General features: G+C 36.3%; 1 pseudogene; it reads right to left on the bottom strand.

The window, feature by feature from the left end:
- Positions 1-8,008: 8,008 nt before the first annotated feature.
- LOC118670831 lies at positions 8,009-19,223 on the bottom strand (annotated as a pseudogene).
- Between the last annotated feature and the right edge of the window lie 7,133 nt (positions 19,224-26,356).

Genomic DNA, 26,356 nt, shown 5'->3' with positions numbered 1-26,356 from the left:
GGTATGGAAGTAATGTATTTTTAATCCTAGTCATTAATTTCATAGACAATATTTAATCTGTAAAATGTAGGAAGAAGCCCATATTTATACTTAGTGTTGCCACTGACCTCTTATAAACTCTTTTTATAAAACCTGAGAACTTCCAATAGCAGAAGTGGATTTTAAGACATTTGTTATAGATTTTATAGGGGCATCAAAAGACTTCTCTTTGATTTTGTTTTCCCTTAAATGCTGACACTACGCCTGAGTGTCCACCATAAGCCAGGCAGTAAGTTTCTCTTAAAATGCTTCATATTTAAGAGACAATAGGAGAGTTAATAACATTTTCAAGTTAGAAATGTCACAACAGACATGTGTTTCCATTCATAAAGTATGTCATGAACACATACAAACTATCCTTTGTCATCTGGTTCTGCCCCATTTCAAAAATTATTCTCTGCTATTAATTAGAAGTGACTACAATTTGATTAATTTCAAACATGTGTCACATAGGAACAACGTGGAGAACTGAATTCAATATTTTTCCACTAAGAGTATACATAGTGTTCATTGAAAGAAGCCAAATATGTTTTTATAAACCAAAAGCTAGTATTATCACACTGAGAGTATTGTCAGTGTAACACATTCCAGTTTATTTGAAATATTAAATTCACAGAAGAACTTAATTATAAAGCTTTTGAGACTGAAAATGCAAAACTAAGTGAACTTCTCTCTCATTGTTTTCCACCTAAAACTCTTATTCTGGAATCTGTTTCTTCACCTGGAGAATGCACCTGATCTTGGTCCCTCTTTGGTTTTTTGATTTAACTCTGTTGGCCAAAGCTTCCCCAAACCTTCAAACTCACAGTAGACAAATCCACTTTGATTTAGCTGAGAGAAAGGAAAGTTTCAATTAGCAAGGGGGAAATGTGTCTTTTGCTTAATTTGCATCATTATTATTATGGGATGTGTACTAAAACATTTCTTTCAAAGTGCTAATTAAATTTCTATGAATGCACTAAGCCTCTAACCAGATTATAAAAGAAAAATCATATGATCAAGTAGTTGTGAGTTAAGAAACAATGATTCCATTTAGGTTTTTCTGTTCAACTTTCCAACAACAAAAAAATGTTTTTCTTTCTTATTACACAGCCTGCAGTAATAAGTGAAATATAATCCTAATTAATTTTTCCTACAGCTGTGTATAAATCAATAGCTACAACATCTCAAAGGAAATGCACATTGCACCGTCCTCCAGGCTCCTAATGAATGCAAATAGAATGACCTTTTTCTGACAACTATGAATATTGTTTCACAATTTTACCATTAAAACCGCTGCTATCAGCAATTCATACAGCAAACAGGAAGCTACAATAGTTGTAAATAACTATTCATTATGGTAAGAAAGGAATGGAAAAACACTAAGTCTTCGTTATGCAACTTTTAAGCCTGGAGTCTGATTTTAATACTTCGTTTTGATATGAACATTCTGTGTTAAATGCAACCCCGTCTTCATTTTAGTTCTCTATTTTGGAAGAAAAACAATTAAAATCATTCAGTCCTTTATGTAACTTAATTGAGAGGTTCGATACTGAAAGGTTTTAGTAAATAAAGATTTCTCAGTCAGTACTGCTGCAAAGCTCTGAATACTACATGCAGATGTTAGAAGACTGTGGTTATAGTCCATGAAAAATACCTGGACGAAAAATATGCATAGAAAATCCTATTGTTGTACTTACCAAGACATAATGCTACCCATGTGATGAACATGATGATGAATTTAGAAGCTTTCCAAAGAGAGACTGGCATAAGGATGACACCTATGGGAACCTGAGACAAGGGAGAGAATATGTCAACTGCATTATTGTCCATTTTGACTGAAGAACCACTTTATTCCATAATACAATATAATGGCATGTCCTTACACTCAATTCTGTTCTACTTTCTACAAAACGTCATCATAGCCATGAAGATGTCTCATTAAGTAAAAGTTAAATTCAAATTTTATAACAAAAGTAGTTAAGAAGTAAATAAAAGAAGCAGTTAATTATGTCAAACCTAATTCTGCTGATCATAGATCTACATACTGAAAACTCCCATTGGAGTTCACTAGAGCCAAGAATATAATTAGCCAGTAGAATTCAAACACTCATTAAAAATAGGACTCCCCAAGTTGCAACCAGTTTTAAAAAGGGACCCACAACAAGAGGACGTCATTTCCATGAAATCCAAACATCATTCTTCTATCCCCTATTCTGCCATTAAAGTTTATACCTCTATATAGGACCGGGGAAGACCATCACATGAGTATTTGATATACCAAATATTCATTAGAGACATGGATTTATGTAGAACATATTTATAGATATATGAATTTACTTTGGTAAGTAGTTGTTCCACCTTTTTGGCATAGCATCAACTTTCTATACTTTCAAATCTGAGAGTTATTTGAAACCCCCTTTAAACAATTTCTTGAAACAGTTAAGGAAGCATTTCTGTGACTGTGTGGCCATATCAGTCACAGAGAGCATTTTCTAACTGTGTGACACAGTCCCCACTCGATGACATCTCCTGAAGATGTCTGTACTCTCACTCCCGCAATGCTTTCCTGCTGAAGATGAAGCCGTGCTACATCTCACTCAGTATTGATCTCTAAGGCCTTTCTCCCAATCCTTTTCCCAGTGTGGTCACTGAACAGCATCCGAGTTCGATAGGAAGATCAGCTGCTCATCCACTTTTTGCCAAAGCAATTTGTAGTATGGATTTATTCTAGCAGTCTACAGTGGCAGTTGCTGTTTTTACTATTTAAATGCTTTGATTATCTGACCTTGCTTACTTTATCTTTCTAAGTGCTATGCACGGGCTTTAACATTGATCAATACGTGGGGATTCCTCTACAGGATTACGTTGAAATCAATCTCAATTCAGACTTTTTTCTTTTTTATGTTTATTACTTGATCTGTCTTAATTGCATTCCTTATTTAGGTAAATAAGTTTAAACACATACTTTATTATACAGACAAGAACCTTCTAAGATCTACACATATTATAAAAATACCCTGTATTTTTTATGCATTATTTTATTCATTCCTATAATATGAAAAAGGAAAGGCTTAATTACTAGGTATTTTATTCAAACACCTTTGCATTATAAATAAAAGACCTAGGCCATTAGAAGAAAAACATAGTTACATATATTTAAATAACTGAAAAATCTTGACACACATTAATATGCTATATTGATTGTGATAACTGTGGAAGTTCAACAAGTGCTTGCTACACATATATTTTGCACATAAATGTGCTTGTAAGACTTTTTATAAAATAAATTAGCACTTCATAAAATAAAGTAAAATTCTAAATATGTGTATCTTTATAAATCAATAAAAAACAAACTATAAACCTGTTGGCTATCATAAAAAATTAATATTCAAGTGTGTAATGAGAAAAGTTTATCAGTTTCACCCTCACTACTAAGACTGAATGTTTTACTCCACTTTTTTATTTTGGATTAAGAGAAATAAATTAGAAATATGAAATGCTGTGAATACTTTTAAAATCAAATCTATGAATTTAAGAACCAATGACCTTAGAATAAAAATAAACTTCTAAAAGTCACTATTTAAGGCATAAAGTTTATGGACTATGAATTACATAACCATTAAAACTTGTTGCTAGATTTCTTATCTAGTTTAATCATATATCATATCTTCTGGGCTGGTGTAGTCACATGAAGCTCCTGAATTTTATCATTAAATCAATTGATTCTAACATTAAATTTTTCAAAGTCATCAATAAAAGAAATGCAGGTGTGATTTTAATAAAAGGAATTGATATCATTGTTTTTTAAAAATTTCCCGTTTTCAAATCCAATCCAAGTCTAAATATACCTGTTACCAGCTCTAGAATAAAATTACAGTGAAATATTTTCCAGTTATGTATACTAGAATATAAGATCTACAGTTTGCTTCAGTGCCCAAAACATTCAAGCAGTAAAAAACTTGAGGTACATAAACATATGATTATACACAGAATATTTGCAATATGCTCACCTGTGCAAGTACATTTTTACCTAGACAATTGTTTAAAACTCTCACAGGACTAGAGATATATCACATATATTTAATACATATACATATACATATACATATATATTTACATTTTCATACTTTTAACTTATTGGCCAAAATTATTTAGTATTTAATACCTTTCATTTCAGACTATATTATAGATTATTATTACAATAATTTTCTCCTGCTCGCATTGAATGATGTAAAGTATAAATGAATAAAAACAGCCCATCACAAGATAATGCATTTTCATAGTTACCTGCATGAAGTGAGGATAGGAAAATTAAGGTTCCTGAACATGAACAGAATGAGGAAAATATGAAGAAATTTAATTACCAAATAGTTTCCATAATGATATTTCCAAAACCTCTTATGAGCAGTTAGTTCCTTCCTACTGTTTGTGGTCGAATAGCATTTGAGAGAAATCCTTTTCCAGAAAGTTTTGCATCTCTGTAGATCACAACCCTGGCCAGACATGTCCATACTTTTTTCCTCAAGTGGGTAAATGTTAAGAGAGAAGAATTCAAGTTTCATGATGCAGCAACACAAAGCTGGGAAGTGAAAATTATGTTGCAGCGGAGTCTTGAAAATATGACTGTAAAAGTTAATCAATAAAATGTCTATTCCTGTCTATTCACCGGAGGCCGCAGCTGCATAGCTTCGCTCAATCGATACTACAAATTATTACGATTTCCAGGTTCCCACTGGACATTCAGAACAAATCTTTCAAGTGTAACAGGCTTATACTGAGTATATGGCGTGTGTTCTCTACATTTAGTTCAAAAAGAGGAGGGGGGGAATTAAATCTCAAGCCTTCGTGTTCTTTAAAAATTGCGCTTTATGGAACCAATAACTTATGGGTCATATTTTAATGTTAAAAACAATCTTGCTTTTGGTTGCCAGTTTTTTTGTGTGCTTCTTTTTTTAACTGTTTCTTTATTTAGTTAATACATGACTTAACCTAGATTTTACTGGCATAGGAACCTAGCTAGTTCTGAATGACTATTCCAAAGTAATGAATAAAGAAAATTATGCTGAGATAATTACTTATCACAAAGTCACTTAGGCACAAAGATAAATGCAGGACCCTGGTGTACATCTCAGATTGTATCAGATCCCTTAAAATATATATTCATGTTATTATTTTTATGGTTTAGTCCCACATTTTAAAAATCAGGTTTCAGATTTTTCATTTCCTTTTTTGTAAAATAAAAAATGTATAATTCCAGAAATAATTTTTAAAAAAAGTCCCAGAACATTTTGTTCTAGTGAGATCCTCTGTTCTTGGCAGAAAAATTTGTGTAATTCTAGATTCTCAACTCCAGAACCCCTCAAGCCTTTGACCTCAACTTTATGCTCCAGACATTTCCCTCTGCATCCCTGCATCCAATTCCAAGACTTTTCCAAATGAGGGTGTGGTGGGCTAGCGGAACTCACTGCAAGGCTGTCATGTCTGTGACACCCAAAGTGCCTTTTCTTTCTTCTGAGTGATGCACACCTTGAGGTCTGGCACTGCCCAGTACTGAATCAACTGGTAAATTTAATCAATCCATGCCACCTGTCGATTGAGTGGGGAGAAAATGTAAATAAATAAACCAACCTTTGGGTTGCCAGGCCAAAAGGCTTTGATTTTATTTCACATTTAAAGAGTGCTATATATTTTTCATGGTAAAACACATGTACCTAGTACCAGCATATCCTGTGACCAGGTATTTGAGGCTATATTTTAAAGGTGAAGCTGTTTCTCCTAAGATACCATCATTGCTTTGATAATAATCATGTATCCGTCTCTTTAAAATTCAACCATAACATTTTTCTTAAAACATGGCATAATAATACACGGGTGAGCAAGAGGAGGTGTACAGTTGTGAGTATGCAAAACAGTTTATTCTGACATTATTATTGATTAATGATTATATTATTTGTATTACAACTGTTAACATGCTTATGCCTACCCTGTACTTACAATTTTATGACCTGTAAGATATTTAATTGCTAAAAACCATTGTAAGTAGATTTTTTTGAGTCTGATACTATTTTAACTACTCTCTCGCATGATAGGTATATGCCTTGCTCTCAATTTCACATTAAGAGAGAATATTCTACTTACTATCATGATCAAGCTTTATTGGAAAATAAAGCAAATGAATCTAGATCAAGCATAGAGAAACTGAGTTTGAGCTTTCATTGTAATCTAACTGGATGGGTCACTGGTTTATTTACTGATAAAATTTAAGGTTCAAAGCAGGTCATTACATGCCAGTTTTTAGATCAAAGATGATATTTTTTGTAGGTATACAGAATAATGTACCTTTCTAGTGATGTTTAACTGTAGGAAAAAATGATGGCTTTATTTTAATAACATTAAGTTAACATCAAACACTATCATTAGTTTTATATTAGTGTTCAAAACCATTTTTATGTATTTTTTGTTCTCTAAATATACCTTAAACATTATTTTCTAATATAATTAAGCTTTTAAAAAAGACAATAGTACTTCTAACAATACTACAATACCATAGCCATTCCAAAAGAAATGTGCCCAATATGCTTTTAATCCTTGGTACAAATTTCTACCTTTTAATATTTGTTAAATCTGGTTTTTTCGTTGTCTGAATTCTGGCAGCTGACTAAAGGAACATTAATTGCAAACAGAGTGTATCTGAGTGTTTAATTTTATTTAGAAGCATGTAAAATGTCACCCTAGATTGTGTAATTATTTTAGTGCCTTATAATATTAAATCATTAGATTAAAACACAGAAATAAATACCTCATGAACAATTTCAAATATTTTACTTTTAACATTACAAACTATAAATCACAAAAGAATTTTACTTATGTTAATCACACATAATATTTTGAAATCCTATTGATAGATATATCAAAATATGCAGTAAGTAATGTAAGTTTAGAAGCTGGCTTCCAAAGATCAGTTAATATCAAATGCACATTTTAATTTTGGCCTCAGGATTGTGTTCAAAGAGATGAGTGACAGGGGGGAAAAGTTTAAATGGTGTGCTTTATTTAACTGTGATTACTCAATATAACCAAAGTTCGGTAAGTGTAATTTTTAATAAAAAGAGAGAGAGAGAGAGAGAGAGAGAGAGAGAGAGAGAGAGAGAGAAGCAGGGAGATTGATTCATCTGGGTTATGCTACTTTCATAATTATTTTTTAAAAAACAGACTAAAAAAATCAAGCAAAAATCAGAGAGGCTAGAGTACTTTATCAGAGCACTCAAAAATGAAACCATATTATGTTTATTTGAAAAGCAAATGATAAAATCTGAAAACATCGGATCAGGTATAATAATTACATAAAGACTTAGATGAAAACAGGTTTAAAACAAGGTGCTTCACTAAGAACAGTTTTCAGGAACCTTTGAAAACAGCATAGATCTTTATTACTCTTCTTCATAGTTCCTTACGTGCCTCAAGAGTCTGACCAAAAATTCTACTCTAAGTGTCTCTCAGTTTAATAGCGTCTTGTTTAGAGCTGCTACTTGAACAAAAAAGAAAGGCAACAAGAGCCATATGTAACCTTTGGACTCCAGAAATAGGACGAGAAGACCATTGGCAGATAGCGGCTGCGGAGACGCTGTATTCTTTCTCTTGCTCCTACCTTGAGCCTTTCTCGATAGTTAACAAGAAAGTTGACTGCCACCTCATTATTTAGAATCTGGAATACGACAGTTACAAGTTTCAACATGTGCCATTTCAGTTAAGAAACGTTGCAAATCTAAAGTTTATCTGTTTTGGAACCAACAATTCCTTGAACAAGCTAGCACATTTACACATAACCTTTTTGCAAGACACGGAGAGTTACATATTTAGCCACTAGAGTCACAAGGACTGACTTGATTTCAGTACATAAAGTAAAACTTTCTGAAATACTCAAAAACAACTCACTTGCAATCATTTTTTTCTTCTTCGGAGGCAATAATCCTTTCTGTCACTGTCTTCAGCTCTGCCTGGGCTTTCTACTGTTCTGTTCTTGGCGAACTGTTTCTGCTCTTTGCTCAGTTAGCTGCTCTGGAGCAGCTTTCAAGCTGGATTCCATTAGAAGAAGTTTTTCATCTTGACTGGCAAGTTCTTGGGCTGAAAGATAAAACAAGAACATTGCCTTTTAAAAAGCCAAGAGCATGTATTTTTCCCCCTTTTGTTTTGGGTTTAAATTGTATGCAATGCAACTTTGACGAAGATTTAAACAGATCCTTCTTGTCAAAATACAAGCTCATGCATTCAATTTTCAGTTCCCTTCATTTAAAGTCCAAGTAAACAAAGGTATGTATGAAGGAATACAAGATGCAGAGCAGTAATCTCAAGTTTATAAAACATTTAAATTCGACAATTAGATGTCTAATCAGACAACATTGAGTGAGCTTATTTGTGAAACTTCTGCTCCTACATTTATAAAAGAATAATGTCAGTATATAGCATTCATGTTTTTTCTTTAGCATAGATCTCAGATATGTATGTGTGTGTATGTGTGTATACACACACACACACATATATATATATATGTGTGTATATATATATATATACATATATATATATACACACACATATATATTCACATACACAAAGACTGATATGTTATAAATTATGTCAAAATGATGGCTTGCCACTGATTTACTTTCATGAGTAAATTTATGAAATTTAAGCTCTTTTTCAAGGTCATCCAATAGGTGGCACTCTTTCATTAGACCAAAGAAGTCTTAGGCAGTATGCTTCAAGCTCTCAAAAAATAAGTGATTTAAGACAAAGACATTTTTCCTTTGTTCTTTGTTGACCGTATTTCTAGAGACATATATCTGTACATTTTGTTCGAATACTTCCCTTTTATAAAAGTGTTTATATGGGGGTTTTATGTATTGCCTCAAATATAGACCATCAAATGTAAGTGTTATCAGGTTTTTATTTTAGTTTTTAATCATATGTTTGGATGTATATTTATACATATGATGGTATACAGTGCTTTTTTTTTTCAAGGCAATTTGAAATTTAACTGGATGTATAATCCATTGCATTGAATATAATGGTGTTTTATGAAAATCTGTCATTTTAATCTTGCAGTCTTAAATGAAGGGGAAGAAATACTTTTAGAATCCCCAGGCCCATATAAATAGAAATGGAGAAGGCTATATTTTTATAAAAAGATAATCTTCCCTGTTAATGATTCTCATTTCATGTCTAAAATCTGGTGTTTATATTAAGTTTCAATAAAGTTGGAAACTAAGGTATTACCATCTTACATCAGAGATATCTTTTACCAGCAACCTCATAAAAAAGAGACTCTATATAAATATTCTGCATCTATCACTCATCTTTGAAGTTGAATGATGCCTCCCTTATAACTCAGATGTAAGAAAACCTGATTCTCAGTTTCTCCTTTATAGATTCTGAGCAACTGAGCGCTTATATTTTCTAAATATGTGCATGCATGTCTGCATTGTTTTCTTGCAAGTGTTCAAAATGACCACTTTTGCCCCAGAAGAAATCATAGCACCTACTACTTTTATAGCTTAAACGTGCTATATATTAACAGTTCCAATTTGTGCCTTAGGAAACCACAGAGCTAATGCAAACAGCTAAATATTTAACAAGGAAGAATGCATCACCCAGAGCTCATCTTTATTAAATTCCAAAGACATTGAATTCTCTCTGAACAAATGAGTTAAATGTTTAATAATTTCAATACATGTCCAACACTGTGGGAGTGGGGGAGAAAATCCAATCAAGAATTCACTACAAGTTTGCTTTCAAAATTAAAGAAAAATATTCTTCAAGCTTAAAAAATATGTAAAGGCACTAGAGCAGCCCCTGCTCTTGACCAATAAGAAAATGCAATTAAATGAAAAAAAATATCTTTACAGTGATATGTTTTCAGTAGTTTTCATATAGTTGCATGAATAGCTTAAGTGCAGGCTTTCACTTTATATGATTTTTTAACCTTTCACAATATATATTTCTTTTGAAAAAAGTAAAACTGCACCAAAACTTTTAAAACTAGTTTTAAGGAGAATTTTCAGACATTGAAATTGAGAGGTTAGTGGTTGTTAAGTTTAAAAGGACTTTGAGCAATCAGGCCACATACAGATAATTATAGATACGAGAATGTGTCAGGAATTTTTTTTTTTTTTTTTAAGAATCTGCTTGTACCAATAGACTGACTTCAAGACTACTTCAGTCAACTGGGGCACCCACTCAGAAAACACCTCTTATCAACTCTACAGGAAGTGAATTTTCTGTGAAGTTTGCCATTTCCAAATGCCTAAGAGATTTATGCCTCTCGGTTCTCCTAGGAGTCTACTTTAATTCATTATATGCTGGTTAAAAAGGGGTAAATTATTTCGAGTTTACCTATGCCTTGGACTTGAGCCTGAGCTGATCCCAAGCCAGAGGCGCTCACAGCTGCATGCTTTATTTACAATCCCTTTGTCAGACTTACAACTGCCCCAGGCTACAACATAGTGTACCTAATGCTCAAACTGCCAGGTAATCTTATGTCAAACATACTTCTTTGATTTAAAGTGATCAATAGATTCTTGTAAAGAGGTAATTTCTCTGATGTTTCCACCTTGCCTTTTTTACAGGTGATTCACACAAAAGCCTGCTTATATGATGTACGAACAATAAACAGAAAGCTATAATCATGTTTTTTCAGATGTTTCCGGTGCACAACGATTTGGGATCGATACACTGTGTAATACAATTATCTGCAATGATCTGGTTGTATTGAAAAAGAATTTGCAGGAGACCTCTGGGGGTTTTTGTCCAGAGACACGTATCCACCAATGTTGTGAATGGTGGGAGGAAAAATTAAGGGGTTGACAAAGGCTGTCTATTAGGGACCCAGTGACACCGCTAATGTTTTAGTTCACAAAAGTATTATCACACCACAAAGTCTAGCCAAACAATAGCTCAAAGGGAATAGTAATAATAATAATGGCCAGGGCTCATAGTGTTTATTTATATGGGAAAGAAAACCTTAACAAACGTGGACTTTGCAGAGATTCAGTGTCACCTGAATATCAGGTAGGACAGATTATAAGCAATATTGATTATTTATGGACTCAGTGAAATAAATTATCTTGTTTCTATTATAGCTAAATTAGGTAAATGCTAGTGTCTGTGAAATACTTTGATGTGTCTTCAACTACTTTTTTAGCTGGAATGGTCAAATTCTAGAGTGATGCTCAATTTGACTCTTTAAGAGAGCACTGCACCGGAAGCCCTTTTCCCCAAGCTTTTTCTTTTTTTTTCTTTTTTTCCCCAAGTGAAGATTTGCAACATCAGGGAAAGAGCTAAGGTGGTACTGCCTGTATCCAAAAGACATTCTATATTTTCCGTGATTTCTGTGCATGGCAACTACTCAGATCTGTTTGTGTGGCTCTCCTAAGACACCACTCCTCACAGCATCTACCTCGCAGCCTGGAAAGAGCCAGGCTTCCTCTTTTGAGCCTCTCCTCACAGCTCCCTCACGTGAAACTCCTATCTGTCAGGCGCGGCCTGATTCCCATTCTGGTGAAGAGCACGCTTTGGGGTGAGCTGTCCCTGGCACAGGGGCGCTCTCTGCGGAGTCTGCAGGTGTCCCCCTGAGGACTGGGCCTGCTCTTCCCCCTCCACCCTCCCTGCACATCCCGGACACTTGCTCTCTGTCTCTTGACCTCACTGACAAGCCGCCTCACCGCACCCACTGTGGCTCTGCTGGCTGCACGTGCCTGCAGGGGGCCAGCCTCTGCCTCCTTAGAAAGCCCCAGCCTTGGCAGCAGCCTGTGAAGGCAAGCAGCATTCCACCAGTGCCTTTCATGATGCACTTTTTAGAGTGCGTCCTGCTATTTTGGGCTGGAGGATCCTGGAGATTATACAGCCCCTCATTAGCAACTGGGTCAAGTATCCACATCTTTTCTGGGATCAAAACCTTAAAGGGACTTTCTTTCAAAAAAAAAAAAAAAAGAAGAAGAAGAAGTCAGTTGGAAGGAAGACTCCCCATTAGCCTAAATGCAGCGTTAATCAATAGATGAAAGTTCAAAGGCTAAAGAAAACATTTCCCATGATTCCTGGGAATTAAAAAGGAGACGAGTAGGCTCCAAATGAATTCTTTCTCTTTAAAATGTAAAGAGGAATTTAATGAATACAAAAAGTGCGTTTAATCTCTTTGAGGTACCACCTGTAGAACGCTTTCATTCGGCTCCAAAGCAAACTGGCCTAATATGACCTACAGGAAAATCCCTCCCCGTAAAGGTAATTATGATCCCCTGGTGACGTGCCCACACCACCTCAGCTAATTAGCTTCAGGGGAACACCATGTTTGTCACTTTCTTCTTCAATCTTATTATCTTTCTAACACACCGTGTCTCCGCTTTAAATCTGCGTGAGGAAAGACACGAAATAGAATGGGAGACTAAATTAATAAATGAATGTGCTTCTTCAAAAGAAAACTCACTAAGCATTCCTGGTGCTATTTTCATATCCATCAGTATGGTAGGTATTCCTGCCTGGGTGGTTTTCATTTTTGTTGCAATTTTTTTTGTTTGTTTGTTTGTTTTCTGGCTCCTTGCCACACCTTGACTCTCTATCATGCTCCATCATGCTTCTTTTAATCTGAATATTTAGTGTTCTTTCATGTCTTAATTACAGCAAATTGCGGCACAGTTGGCACCATTTCTTGAAATTAATCCCAGAGTACTTTGTTTCTGTCAAGCAGTGAAAGCCTCAGAGAATAATAGTAAATGTTATTGCAGATCTAAATTTAAATGACTGTCTATGTATTTAACTTAAGCCTTTAATTACTCGTGGCGCACTGTTTTTGGTTCAAATGTTAAACATTACTCATTGAGAATGTGGAATGACTGTAGGCAGCTTAAAACCTGAAGATATGTTTGGCTCTAATTTGAACAAAACAGTGATTTATTTTAAAGTATTTTCTCAGGTGTGGAAAACCCAGGAAATGCCATGTAATATCTTCTTATGGTCATATATTTCAGTATTTCTTTACTTCCATCATTATTAATAAAAGGCATGGATTTAGGTCCATTCGATTCTAAATGGCTTTTCCCTTACGAACTGTTAAATTCAAAACCAGACTCAAGAATGTCTTGGTATCACTATTGCCAATAGCCTTTAAATAATTCAAGACAATGAAACACTTCAAAGTTCTTAAAAACATTACAGTTACATGGTTTTGTTTGTTTGTTTATGGAAAACCTAAAATTTTTAGAATTCTTAACAGCCAATTCTTTCATTTCCTCATTCTGAGCGGCCTCTATTAATATCCAAATTTTAAAAAGAAAAGCAGAACTTTATATAATCTTCTAAGCTTAAAAAGCCTAAGGTAGTAGAATTCACTATTTGTGTTTTATGAATATATATTTAAGGAATCAGAAATTGGAACATTTAGGATGTATCCACACATACGTTTAGATCAGATTTCAAAATAATTGCCTTTTTGGTTCATTTGTAAACAGAAACATACTTTTAATGAATACTAAAAATTGCATACCTTGTAAAGTGAATATACCCTTCAGTGAACCACATAGTAGGTCCCACACTGTGCCTCACCATGGTCCACTCAGAGCTCCCGCCCTATATGCACTCCATGGACACAGGCACTCTGCCCTATTTATGCATCTGTGTGTCGCCTGCATGTAGCACAGGGGCCTATACTTAGCTCTCTATACAGCAAGCGCTTGTGAATTGAATGGGAGAGGTGGTGTTAATTTCACCTGTCAGAGGTGTCATTTTCCAGGAAAAAAATGTGTCGTTTGCTTTTGCTTCTGAAACACAAAGTGAACATGGAAGGATTTACACATACAGTGTCGGCAGATTTATCTCCAACCATCTCCCAAGTTAATACATATTACGATTTTCTTTAGTTTTTAATCTCTATATAAATGAAACTTGATGGCATTTCTATCACCAACACTTGCGGTATATATTGAATTTAAAGACAAACAACAAGAAAAAGAGAAATTCACAAAATTTAAGGTAAAATAGGTATTTCTCAATAATTCAGAGAAGAAATGAACAAAGTAATGGGTTTCGAGTTCCTCTCCTTTTCAATAGCGATGTGATTTTTGAACAGATATGTTTCCCCATCCCCCCAATCTCAAGGGTGTAGCTGATCTCTCTAACTACAAAGTTTCCTGGCAGCTGTAAAGTCGCTTTCAAGCTGTGTCATCTGCTGTTCTAGCTGAGCACGTCTCATTTTGTGTTTCTGTTATGTAGCTATTACATCTGAATGCAAGGACTGCAAAGTCTTTGCTGGCATTTCTATCACCAGAACAGCCCTCTCCACCACGTATTGGTCAAGTATATTAGCTGTTTCTGCTTTTTCTTCCTCTGTGATCAACTCAGATTCTTAAACTTCCATCAGTGTTTGCATTGCATTTGAGATCCTGGCTATAACAAGCAATTAATGTGCATGATGCCAGGTCTATTCTGTTCATTATATTCTCTAAACATTATTAAAGACCTACTTAGGGAAACAAACAAACAAGCGCGTCTCTTCAGTAGTACAGCTAGTGTAAATGTAGAAACTGAGGAATATCACAGTGAGACCAATGATCCCAGCCCTGGGTAGTGTCGCATAGGCTGTTTAGACATCCTAGGGAATCAGGGAGCTTTCATATTTTTGCAAGAAGTCTAAAAGCAGGTTTCCACACACTTGTTTTATATAATGAAGATGTTTCTCTTAAGAATTGTTCCAATATGCTTGGTCAATTTGATTTCTTATTTTCTCAGTTAATTACCAGATCTTAATTAAGTTGAAACTTTTATTGCATTTTGCAAAAGCATTTCATACGTATTTTCTCATTTCCCATCCCTATTGTAAAGTATTTTCACTCCATATAAAAGAATAAAATTGCCCTAGCCGGTTTGGCTCAGTGGATAGAGCGTTGGCCTACGAACTGAAAGGTCCCGGGTTTGATTCTGGTCAAGGGCACGTGCCTGGGTTGTGGGCTCGACCCCCAGTGGGGGACTTGCAGGAGACAGCCTATCCATGATTCTCGCTCATCATGGATGTTTCTGTCTCTCTCTCCCTCTTCCTTCCGCTCTGAAATCAATAAAAAAATAAAATAAAATTTCAAATCCTTTGCCCTTCCTCCTATATCATGCTGTTCTTTTTCTTGAGAGATTTGGGGTTTTATAGTATACATTAATTGGTCAATAAATTGATTTTTAAATGAAAAAATTGTGTTCATATTAGAATAATTATACCTAGTGATAGTGATAATATTTTTCTCAAATTGAGTCACAAATCAGTACATTGCCTCTAAATAAAGTCATCTCTAAAAGTCATCCACTCATTTTGTGTGATAATCGCAATACTTGCTTAGCAATGGAAAATAAATATCCCTCTGATTTTTCCACCCAATGAGGCTGCATTTTACCATTTGCATCGGCAGAAGGCAATTGTGCATAGTGGAGGATTTCCAGAACCAAAAATGCAATCACTATCAAACACCAGATAACACTGGTAGCTATTAATGTTTAGTTTGACCATGTTGGGATTGGGTGGTAGGACAGGAGATAAGGAGAGATGGAAATGTGCTTAATAACAGAGAATAATTCTAAGAGACTTGAAGAATTGGGGGTACCACACTGTAAGCTGTCAGCCCCGTGTATCCTAAGGTAGAATTAAGGAAGCTAGAATCTATGCAGTTAGCACAAAGATTATAAGATGGAATCATGGAATGCTGGACTGCAATCACACACACTAAAGGTTGTAAGTCGAAATCCAGAGATACTAGAATGTGGGAGGTGAATGCCAGGTGTTACAAGGTGCACAGTAAAATGATAGTTTCTCTAAATCTCAATATTCAAAGGGCCATAGCTGGAGCCTGCTACTGCTTAATGTGTCATAACATCAGAAAATTTGTAATTTGGCCAGTACTGTTACCAGGAGTTAGGTGATTATTATTGATTGTTGTGATTCAAAAGTTTTCTTCTGTAATTGTTGCTCTATACAATATACTACAATTATTAGGATGTTACTTTATTGAGGCCAAGAACAATATTATTTGTTTTTGATGCACTGTTCTGGCTTGTAGTAGGCACACACAAATGCATGCTGGATTGAACTGATGCCTTCAACAGAAATAATGGTAGTGATAGTGGGATGTTAAACACACACCAAACTCCTGTATAGACACACATCAGTGATATTGCCACTTAGGTTTCCGACCACAGCATTAAAGCAAATATCATAATAAAGCTAGCCACTCAAATTTTCTGGTTGTCCAGTGCATATAAAATTTATGTTTACCCTACACTGTAGTCTATTAAATGTGCAATAGCATTATGCCTAAAAAATGTATGCACCTTGATTAAAAAATAATCTATTGTTAAAAAAAACGCCAGCCATCAGATGAGCCGTCAGTGAGCCTTAATCTTTTTGCTCATGGAGGGTCCTACCTCGATGTTGATGGCTCCTGACTGATCAGGGTGGTGGTTGCTGAAGGTTGGGGTGATGTGGCAATTTCTTACAGTAAGACAACAATGAAGTTTACCTCCTTGATAGCCTGTTTTTAATTAAATGTATTGGGGTAACATTGGTTAATAAGATGATATAGGTTTCAAGTGTATGTTTCTGTGATACATGATCTGTCTATTGCATTGTGTGCCCACCACTCAAAGCCAAATAAGCTTCTGTAACCATATATTTGGCCCTCTTTACCCTTCATTACCACCCCTTCCCTTGTAACCACCACAATGTTGTTAGTGTCTATGAGTTTCAGGTTTATGTCCTACATATGAGTGAAATCATATGGCTCTTGTTTTTTTTCTGACTTATTTCACTTAGCATAATATTCTCAAGGGCCATCCATATCGTCACACATGGCAGTATTTCATCTTTCTTCATGGCTAAGTAATATTCCATAGTATGTATGTACCACAGCTTCTTTATACAGTCTTCTATCGAAGGACACCTTGGTTGTCTTTTCTCCATGTCTTGGCCACTGTGCATAATGCTGCAATGAATATAGGGGTGCATATATCTTTGCAAATAAATGTTTTCGAGTTCCTTGGCTAGATACCCAAGAGAGGGATTGCTGGGTGATATGGTAACTCTATTCTTAATATTTTTAGGAACCTCCAGACTGTTTTCCATAGTGGCTGTACCAGGTTACATTCCCACCAGCAGTGAATGAGTTTCCTTTTTCTCCACACCCTCTCCAACACTTGCTATTACATGTTTTGATAACAGTCATTGTAACCATTGGGAGGTGGTATCCATTGTAGTTTTCATTTGTATTTCCCTAATAGCTAGTGAAGTTGAACATATTTTCATATATTTGTTAGCCATTAGTATGTCTTCGTGGGAGAAGTGTCTGTGTAGGGCCTCTGCCCATCTTCTATTGGATTTTTTGTTTTGGCATTAAATTGCCTGAATTCTTTATATCTTTTGGATTTTTATCCCCTTGTTAGAGCTGTTTGCAAATATCATCTCCCATTCAGTTGGTTGCTTTTTTTGTGGTTTCTTTTTGCTGTGCAGAAGCTTTCTAGTTGGATATAGTCCCACTGATTTTTTTTTTCCCTTTACTTCCCTTGCCTTTGGGGTCAAATTCATAAAATCTTCTCTAAGAACAAGGTCCGTAAGTTTAGTACCTGTGTTTCCTTGTATGTATCTTATTGTTTCAGACCTTATATTTAGGTCTTTGATCCATTTTGAATTAATTTTTGTACATGGGCACAAACTAATCTAGTTTAATTCTTTTGCAAAATACAGAACGATAGACTTTTCCTTTCATGAACAGTATCTCTGTGGCATGTGATGCTGGTGATAGCATTTTACCCACAGAACTCCTTCCAAAATTGGAATCCATCCTTTCAAACTCTGCAGCTACTTTATCAACTAAATTAATCTAATATTCTAAATCCTTTGCTGTCATTTCAACCATTTTCACAGTGTCTTCACCAAGAATAGATTCCATCTCCAGAAACTACTTTTTTTGCTCATCCATCAGAAGCAACTTCTCATCTATTAGAGTTTTATCATGAGATTGCTGCAATTCAGTGGCATCCTCAGACTCTAATTCTAGTTCTTTTGCTGTTTCCACATCAGCAGTTACTTCCTCTACTAAAGTCTTGAACCCCACAAAGTCAACCATGAGGGTTGGAAACAACTACTCAACTACTGTTAATGTTGCTATTTTAACCTTTGCAAATGAATCACAAATGTTCCTAATAGCATCTAAGATGGGTGAATCCTTTCGAGAAGGTTTTCAATTAACTTTGCCCAGATCCATTAGAGAAATAACTATCTATGGCAGTTAAAGCTTTACAAAACGTTCTTAAGCACTAAGACTTGAAAGTCAGGATCACTCTTTGATCCGTGGGCTGCAGAATCGTTGTTGTGTTGTGTGAGCAGGCATGAAAACAGCATTGATCTCATTGTGCAGCTCCATCACAGCTCTTGCATGACCAGGTACATTGCCAATGATTCATTTTTCTAGGATTTTCCCAGTGGTGAATGAACATTGGCTTCAACGTAAAGTCAGCAGCTGCATTTACAAAAGAGTCAACCTGTTCTCTGAAGCTTTGAAGCCAGGCATTGTCTTGTCCTCTCTGGCTGTAAAAGTCCTCAGTAGCATCTTCTTCAAATGTCAGGCTGTTTTATCTACATTGAACGTCTGATGCTTAGTGTAGTCACCTTCATTGATTATCTGAGCTTGATCTTCTGGATAACTTGCTACAGCTCCTACATCAGCACTTTCTGCTTCACCTTGCACTGTTATGTTAGGGAAAGGACTTCTTTCCTTAAACCTCATGAACCAAGCTCTGCTAGCTTCAGACTTCTTCGGCAGCCTCCTCACCTTTCTCAGCCTTCACAGAATTGAAGAGGTAGGGCCTTGGTCATGATTAAGCTTTGGCTTAAGGGACTGTTGTGGCTGGTTTATCCTATCCAGATCACCAAAACGTTCTCTCTATCAGCAATAAGGCTATTTCATGTCTTATCGTGCATGTATTCACTGGAGGAGCACTTTTCATTTCCTTAAAGAACTTTTCTTGTGCTTTCACAGCTTGGCTAACAGTTTGCCGTGAGAGACCTAACTTTAAAATTACTTTGGCTTTCAACATGCCTTCTTCACTAAGCTTAATCATTTCTAGATTTGATTTAAAGTGAAAGACATGTGATTCTTCTTTTCCCTTGAACACTTAGAGGCCATTGTAGGGTTATTAATTGGCCTACTTTCAACAATGTTGTGTCTCAGGGAATAGGGAGGCCAGAGGAGAGGGAGAGAGACTGAGGAATGCCTGGTCAATAGAGCAGTCAGAACACACACCATGTCTATCCACTAAGTTTGCCATTTTATATGGGTGTGGTTTATTTCACCACAAGATCACAAGAGTAACATCAAAGATCACTGGTCACAGACCACCATAACACATCACATAATAATGAAAAAATTAAAATATTTGAGAAATACCAAAATGTGTTACAGAGATACAAAGTGAACAAATACTGTTGGGAAATGGCGCTGATAGACTTGGTCAACACACAATTGCCACCAACCTTCAGCTTGTAATTAAGAAGTACGAAGTGGTAGTTACAAAATTGTCACGGGGATGTAAAGTGCACCATAGGGAATATAGTCAATAATATTGCAGTAACTATTTAAGGTGCCCAGCAGGTACTGGAAATATTGAGGGGAACACTTTATAAAGCCCATGATTGTCTAACCACTATGTTGTACACCTGAAACCAATACAAAATGGTATTGAAATTTAAAAAATAAGGAGTATTCAGTAAAAAATACCTTAACTTTGTAAAAGAACAATATTCATAAAAAGACTATACATTGTAAAAATTGATAAATTCACCAATTTGGAATTTTATGCAATAAAAATAATAAATAACATACTTTCCAAAATCTGAAAATGAGTAGGTTAAATGAGCATCTGCTATTACAATTATGATCTATAATATTCTCTTTTAAACATACCGTAAATTTTGTGAGGATATATGTCTGCTTTAATTCTGAGGCACAAACATGATGATTGAGCATATTTTTCACAAAGAACATCCGAGTCCTTTAAAAAGAAAATGAAAACCTCATAAATAGGTTTGAGGTTCAAAAGTGATATTCTTCATGTGTTTTCAGAAAACACTCATGTCTGACCGGTTTGGCTCAGTGGATAGAGCGTCGGCCTGCGGACTGAAAGGTCCCAGGTTCGATTCTGGTCAAGGGCATGTACCTTGGTTGTGGGCACATCCCCAATAGGAGGTGTGAAGGAGGCAGCTGATCAATGTTTCTCTCTCATCAATGTTTCTAACTCTCTATCTCTCTCCCTTCCTCTCTGTAAAAAATCAATAAAATATATTTTAAAAAACAAAACACTCATTGTTATTTATATTCAGGGTTTGTGGCTGTATCTTAAGCAGTAATAATTCTCACTAGAAATTCTGTGCCAATTGAATGTTTTTTTTTTCCTATGGTAACATAAATTAATCAAAATATAATATATGGTTAAAGCTATCATATGGCCATGTTGAACTGGAACCCAGAACAGGGGTTCCAAGCCATCTCAGTTTCCATGAAAGCTTCAGTGGGCATTAGCTATGTAAAGCTAAACTACTCACCTCCCTGAGTCTCAGTTTGTTCACCTGTAAAATGAGGACATAATACTTACCTCATACAATGCTGTAAAATAAAAATAAATAATACATTTGGTACATTTTTGACATTGTAGGCATTCAATAAAAAAGCTATTAATATTATTATACTGGGTAATTACTTTTTACCTTAAAAGTTTATTTAAGTGTAGGAAATGAAAATTACTATAGAACCACCATGTATAAAAATCACTATATTTTAAAATATCATTGTTTTGCCTGGCCGGCATGGCTCAGTGGTTGAGCATCGACCTATCAACCAGGAACTCAGGGTTCCATCCTTGATCAGGGCACATGCCCAGGTTGCAGGCTCTATCCCCAGTGTGGGGTGTGCAGGAGGCAGCCAGTCAATGATTCTCTTTCATCATTGATGTTTCTATCTCTTGCTCCCTCTCCCTTCCTCTCTAAAATCAATAAAAAATATATTTTTAAAATAGCATTGCTTTTCTGAACGTTGACTTTCTCCTTATGCTCTTGTATGAAAATCTTTCAAAGATTTTCTGTGCAATCATGTGTTTAACTTTCTTTTATATGTTTTTTATAATAACAAAACAAGTCCAAAACAAGTTTATGAAATTTTTAAAAACCTGCTTTGTTATCTAGACACAAATTATAATTCAATTAAAAAGTACCTTTAACAGAGTGGAAGTGTCATCATTATTTGGTCCTTTTTTTCAAATGGAAAATTCTTTGTCTTCAGCTTTCAAAATTTGATTTTGATATATTTAATGTGGATTTCTTTGGGTTTATACCTTTTGGGTTTTATTCAGCTTTCTGGAATCTAATGGTTTATACATTTAACCAAATTTGGGGAATTTTCAGTCATTATTTCTTTGAATAGTTTTTCAGCCCTGTGCTCTTTTTTCCCTTACCTGGGATGTTAATAACATGAATATTAAATCTGTTTAAATCATTCTGCAGGTCACCAAAACTCTGTTATTTTTCTTTACTGGTCAGATCAGGTAATCTCTATTGTTCTGTCAAGCTCATGGTTTGTTCCTCGTCATAATCAATCTACTAGTAAGCTGACCCAGTGAGATTTTATTTTTTATATCTATATTTTTACAAGTTTTATAGTTTCTTTTTGTTTATCAAAAATGTATACCATTTTTTGGCTGGGGTTTTTAATGCTTTTCATTTATTATAAGAGTGTATAATTATTCCTTGAAGCAAATTAATGATTTCTACTTTCAAAGTCTTATCAAATAGTTTCAATACCTGAGCTATATCATTGGGGGCATCTTTTGTCTTTTCAATCAGATTGTGATTGTTCTGGTTGTTAGAATGAGGTGTGATTGTGGATTGTATCCAGGACTTCTGGGCTATGTGGTGGGATCCTGGATCCTACTTCATCTTTCCCTGCAGGCAGGCTCCCTGATCAGCTGGAGCGCGCAGGTCTGGGCAGAGGTGGGTGTGCAGGTTCCCCCTGGGCCCACTGATGCTGCGTCTGCAAAGGCAGAGAGCAGTACTGAGCCTCCTTGCAGTTGCTGGGTGGGGATAGCAACTCAGCTCCCCGCTGACTCCACTGAAATTACCAGGGAAGCAGTGCCAACTAGCACTGTCTCCCACCTCCTCACCTCCTCCTACTGCCTCACGGTGACAGGTGACAGTAAGGTGAAGTTCATTTCCATGCTGGCTGCCCTGACACTGGGGGATGAGGGAGGAGGTTGCTGAATAGCACTAACTTGCACTGCCTTATTCCACCATGTTGCTGCCTTTTGGGGTCAAAGTTTATCTCTCTCTTTGGTCCAACTACTAAGAACAACTGCCAGTGGGGGGTGAGGTGGGGGTGAAAACTTTGACTCCATGCTCCACCCCCTAACACCAGGGTTGGGAGAGGAAAGTTTCTCCATTGGCATTTAGATGGAATAGGGCAGGTGTTGACAGTCCTGGCGCTGTAGCTCAGTTGATAAGAACACCATCCTAATAGGCCAAGATTGCCGGTTCAGGGCACATACAATAATCAACCAATGAATGCATAAATAAATGGAACAACAATTTGATGTCTCTCTCTCTTTTATAATAAAATTTTCTTGGTCAATAATGCAGTGTTTAGAGTTCCTTTTTCTCAACTATCATGCTGGCTAGGGTGAGTTGTTTTAACCCATACTGTCTTTGTCAACTTTAGAAATTGTAAATTCTGCACCCTCTATGACAATTCTTCCCTCCTAACAAATATCAAAAGGCGTCCCCTTTCCCATGTTCCTAGAAAAGGACTTTACACCTGTCTTTGTCTAGTATCTGTCTAGATCAGGGGTGGGCAAACTTTTTGACTCGAGGGCCACAGTGGGTTCTTAAACTGGACCGGAGGGCCGGAACAAAAGCATGGATGGAGTGTTTGTGTGAACTAATATAAATTCAAAGTAAACATCATTACATAAAAGGGTACGGTCTTTTTTTTTTTTAGTTTTATTCATTTCAAATGGGCCGGATCCGGCCCGCGGGCCGTAGTTTGCCCACGGCTGGTCTAGATAGTTATTTCTTGGTATAGTAAAAGTAGATTAGTAATGGGAATGGATTAACCTATAAGGCAGACAGGGACCAATATTTTCACATGGATATTAAAGAAATCCTGAGACTCTTAGTCTCAGAGGGTTTATACCAAGCAGCTTGGCCATTTTGCCATCACCAGCAGCCTGGATTGGTTTTAAAGCACCCTTTTATCGGATGGTATTGGAACTGCTGAGCCGGTAGGTGAAGGGGCTATGGCTGTGCAGTTCCAAGGATATAGTGGCTAACCATATAGCCATGCATTGTATCTTCAAGGAATGGGTACATATTTTATATATATATTTATGTATATATTTATGTATATATTTATATATACATATATATCCCTACATACATTGACATAACATATATATACATATACACATATATGTATGTATGCTGCTATATCCCTACATGCATTAACTTACATATAAAGATATATATCCGTACATATGTGATGAATATGTAATGACAGTATATATATGTTTTATGTACTCATATAGAATGTGCCAGTGCCTATGAGTTATATCCATAAGCAGCCTCTTTTTTATTCTTTAAAGAACAGTGTTCCTGCTAGCCTAACTTAGCAAACCATTAGTTATCGATGTTATAAAAAAATGGAAATAAATTTGAAATTGCATTTAGCCAATTCACTTTCATTAGCAGAAGGATTCTCCATTGTGTGATGGGACTAAGCTGGTGCTAGGAAGCAGCAAGGTGGTAGTTAATTCTTTCATTACCACTCCTGACTTCAGGCAGCTAGGAGATCTCCCCGAAGGTCACACTTCTCATTTGGAAATGGTTTTCCTGGGCCTCTGATAGACTATATTATCTCTACAATCCTTTCCAGCTCTCAAGTTTTTCCGAAGATAAACTTTTGTATACTAATTTTTAGAGATCCAAGAAATAAAATGTGATTCAAATCAGGCAAACACAAACAAAATGATATGTTTAGGAAGAGGAAGAATGAATGTTTAGCAGCATCTCACCCAGTATATTTAGCTTTCCTTGGACACACGAGCATTTATGATCGAATTCTTCCTGACCATGGCCTTCTGACAGCCACAGCTGCGCCTGCTCTGAGCCCTCTCACTGTGGTGGGTGGCCTGTGTTTTGCTTTCGAAGGCCCCAGATAGGCTCCTGCTAATACTTCAGGCCTGTCCCTCACGCTTGAGCCGTATCTCTCTAATGAATGCCTGTTCACCATCAGAGCGCGGTGCCCAGGGAGAACCAGGCCTCTTGATCCTGGCCTTCGGAACATCTACTTACTGGCTCTCAGGGTCCGCCGCTCTGTGGGGTAGTCAGCCTGGTATTGTGCTCTCTCCAGGAATCCTGGGTTCAAACAGCGCCTGCAACCGCTAGCTGCTATGGTGATAGATGGCCTCAAGCTGCTTTGACTGGTCCAGACTTCAGGAGTATGAATTTCTGGAAGTCTGGACTTGCCCCTTCCACGTTCTAACCACAGTGTGCCGTCCACTCTCTCTGGGCACCTATCTCTAATGAGGTTTTCCCCGACACCGTGGCTCCTTTCCTGTCCTGTCTAGGCCTCTTTATGCTCATCCAGGCCGGCCAGAGAGCAGCCGTGATTTTTAGTTCCCCGCTAAGGCACCTATTCCAGCCTCATCCCTTCCTTTAATAAGAACAGAAAATGCGTGAAAGCAATGCATTATACTCCTTTCTTATTACATCTTGATCTATTGGTGCAATGCCCTGGTATTTTTCTCCCAATCAGGACAGGCATTTAGCTCCATTAGTAAGCTAATCAGATGCTGTCTCTTGCCCTCAGAAAGGAATCTAAATGCACAGCTTATCCTAAAAGCCTTTGTGAGAGTAGAATTTTAAGGAAATTCAAGGAAATGGCTAGATAACAACCCTATAGAAAGAGACGTAGATAACCCTAATAGATAAAGATAAGACAGGAAAAAAGAGAAAGATGACAGAAAGTTGTTAGCTCTCTGCTGTACATGTACCAGTTTTTAACATAGCCCACTCTGGATTTGATCATTAATTGAATCTTTTTATTTTCTGTTTAATTCTTAAAATTTAAATCTGTTACATTTAACTAGTATATTGGTGTTTTGTTTGAGTTTACTTTTAATGCAAAACTACCAATGTATATACATTGCATTCAATGCAAAACTACACTATATAGCTGACTGGTGAAATAAGTTTTATTCAAAAGTAAGTACTTAGGGTAGAACGGAAGGACCTAATGCTTATTTTGTGGTCCGGGAAAAATTCTCTCTCCGCTCACAAAACCAAAGCTGAGATGAATTGTAAAATAGAACTCAAAGGAGAAGATGGCATTGGGCAGTCCCAAGATTTCTCAAAAGAAGACCTCTGGAATCAACTACTCACCACGAAGTCATGTACTCAGGACTGAGATTCAGGACACCTGACGGTTACCTGTGCGTATTAGACACTGCATGACCACAAGTGAATAAGCATCAAATATCTAATAGCATTTAAAAGCTAACCTGTCTTGTATGGAGGGACTAGAGCAGCCGGTTCAGGCAGCTGGCAGGACAGGAGCATACACAGAGTAAGACTCTGTCTTACTGAATACTAGAGGCCCGATGCACGAAATTCATGCAAGAGGCTTGGCCCTCGCAGCCCCAGCTGCCTCTTGGCCCTGCCCACCTACTCCCCCACCCACTGGTGGTTCCAGAAGGTCCCTCCACTGTCCAGTCTAATTAGCATTTTTAGCTCTTTATTATATAGGATGCTCTGGGCATTGTTTGACTAAATTTTATTTCAAGTTTTTGTAAATTGGTTCATGAGTGAGATTGGTCTGGAGTCCTTTTTATTTTCCTTTCATTTGGATGAGGCAAAGGGCTATGTTGCAGATGGAGTGTGTCTTTTATCACCGTGTGGTATTAATATTTTTCCATGTTCATAATAAGTCGGAAGCTGCCTTTGTTCTACACTCCAGAGAATTTCAAATAGCTTTGAAATTAACTCTTTCTTAATGAATGGCTCTGGGAAACAATTCATCTTTTGAGCACAGGTCTTTGACAAATCTGTTCCTTTGATGGCATGATTCAGTTCAGATTATCTGTCTCTTCTGTGATTGGTGGTCGCAGTTTTTATTCTTTTTTAAATATAATGATATGTCCTTCAGGTTTTCAAATGTGTTGGCATGGAATGGAGAAAATTAGCCACACAAGACTTAATTAACATTTCCTGTATCTGTGT

The sequence above is a fragment of the Myotis myotis genome, unplaced genomic scaffold (assembly GCF_014108235.1).
Source record: "Myotis myotis isolate mMyoMyo1 unplaced genomic scaffold, mMyoMyo1.p scaffold_m19_p_16, whole genome shotgun sequence".
Taxonomy (NCBI): Eukaryota; Metazoa; Chordata; class Mammalia; order Chiroptera; family Vespertilionidae; genus Myotis; species Myotis myotis.
This window is presented reverse-complemented; position numbering and strand designations above follow the sequence as displayed.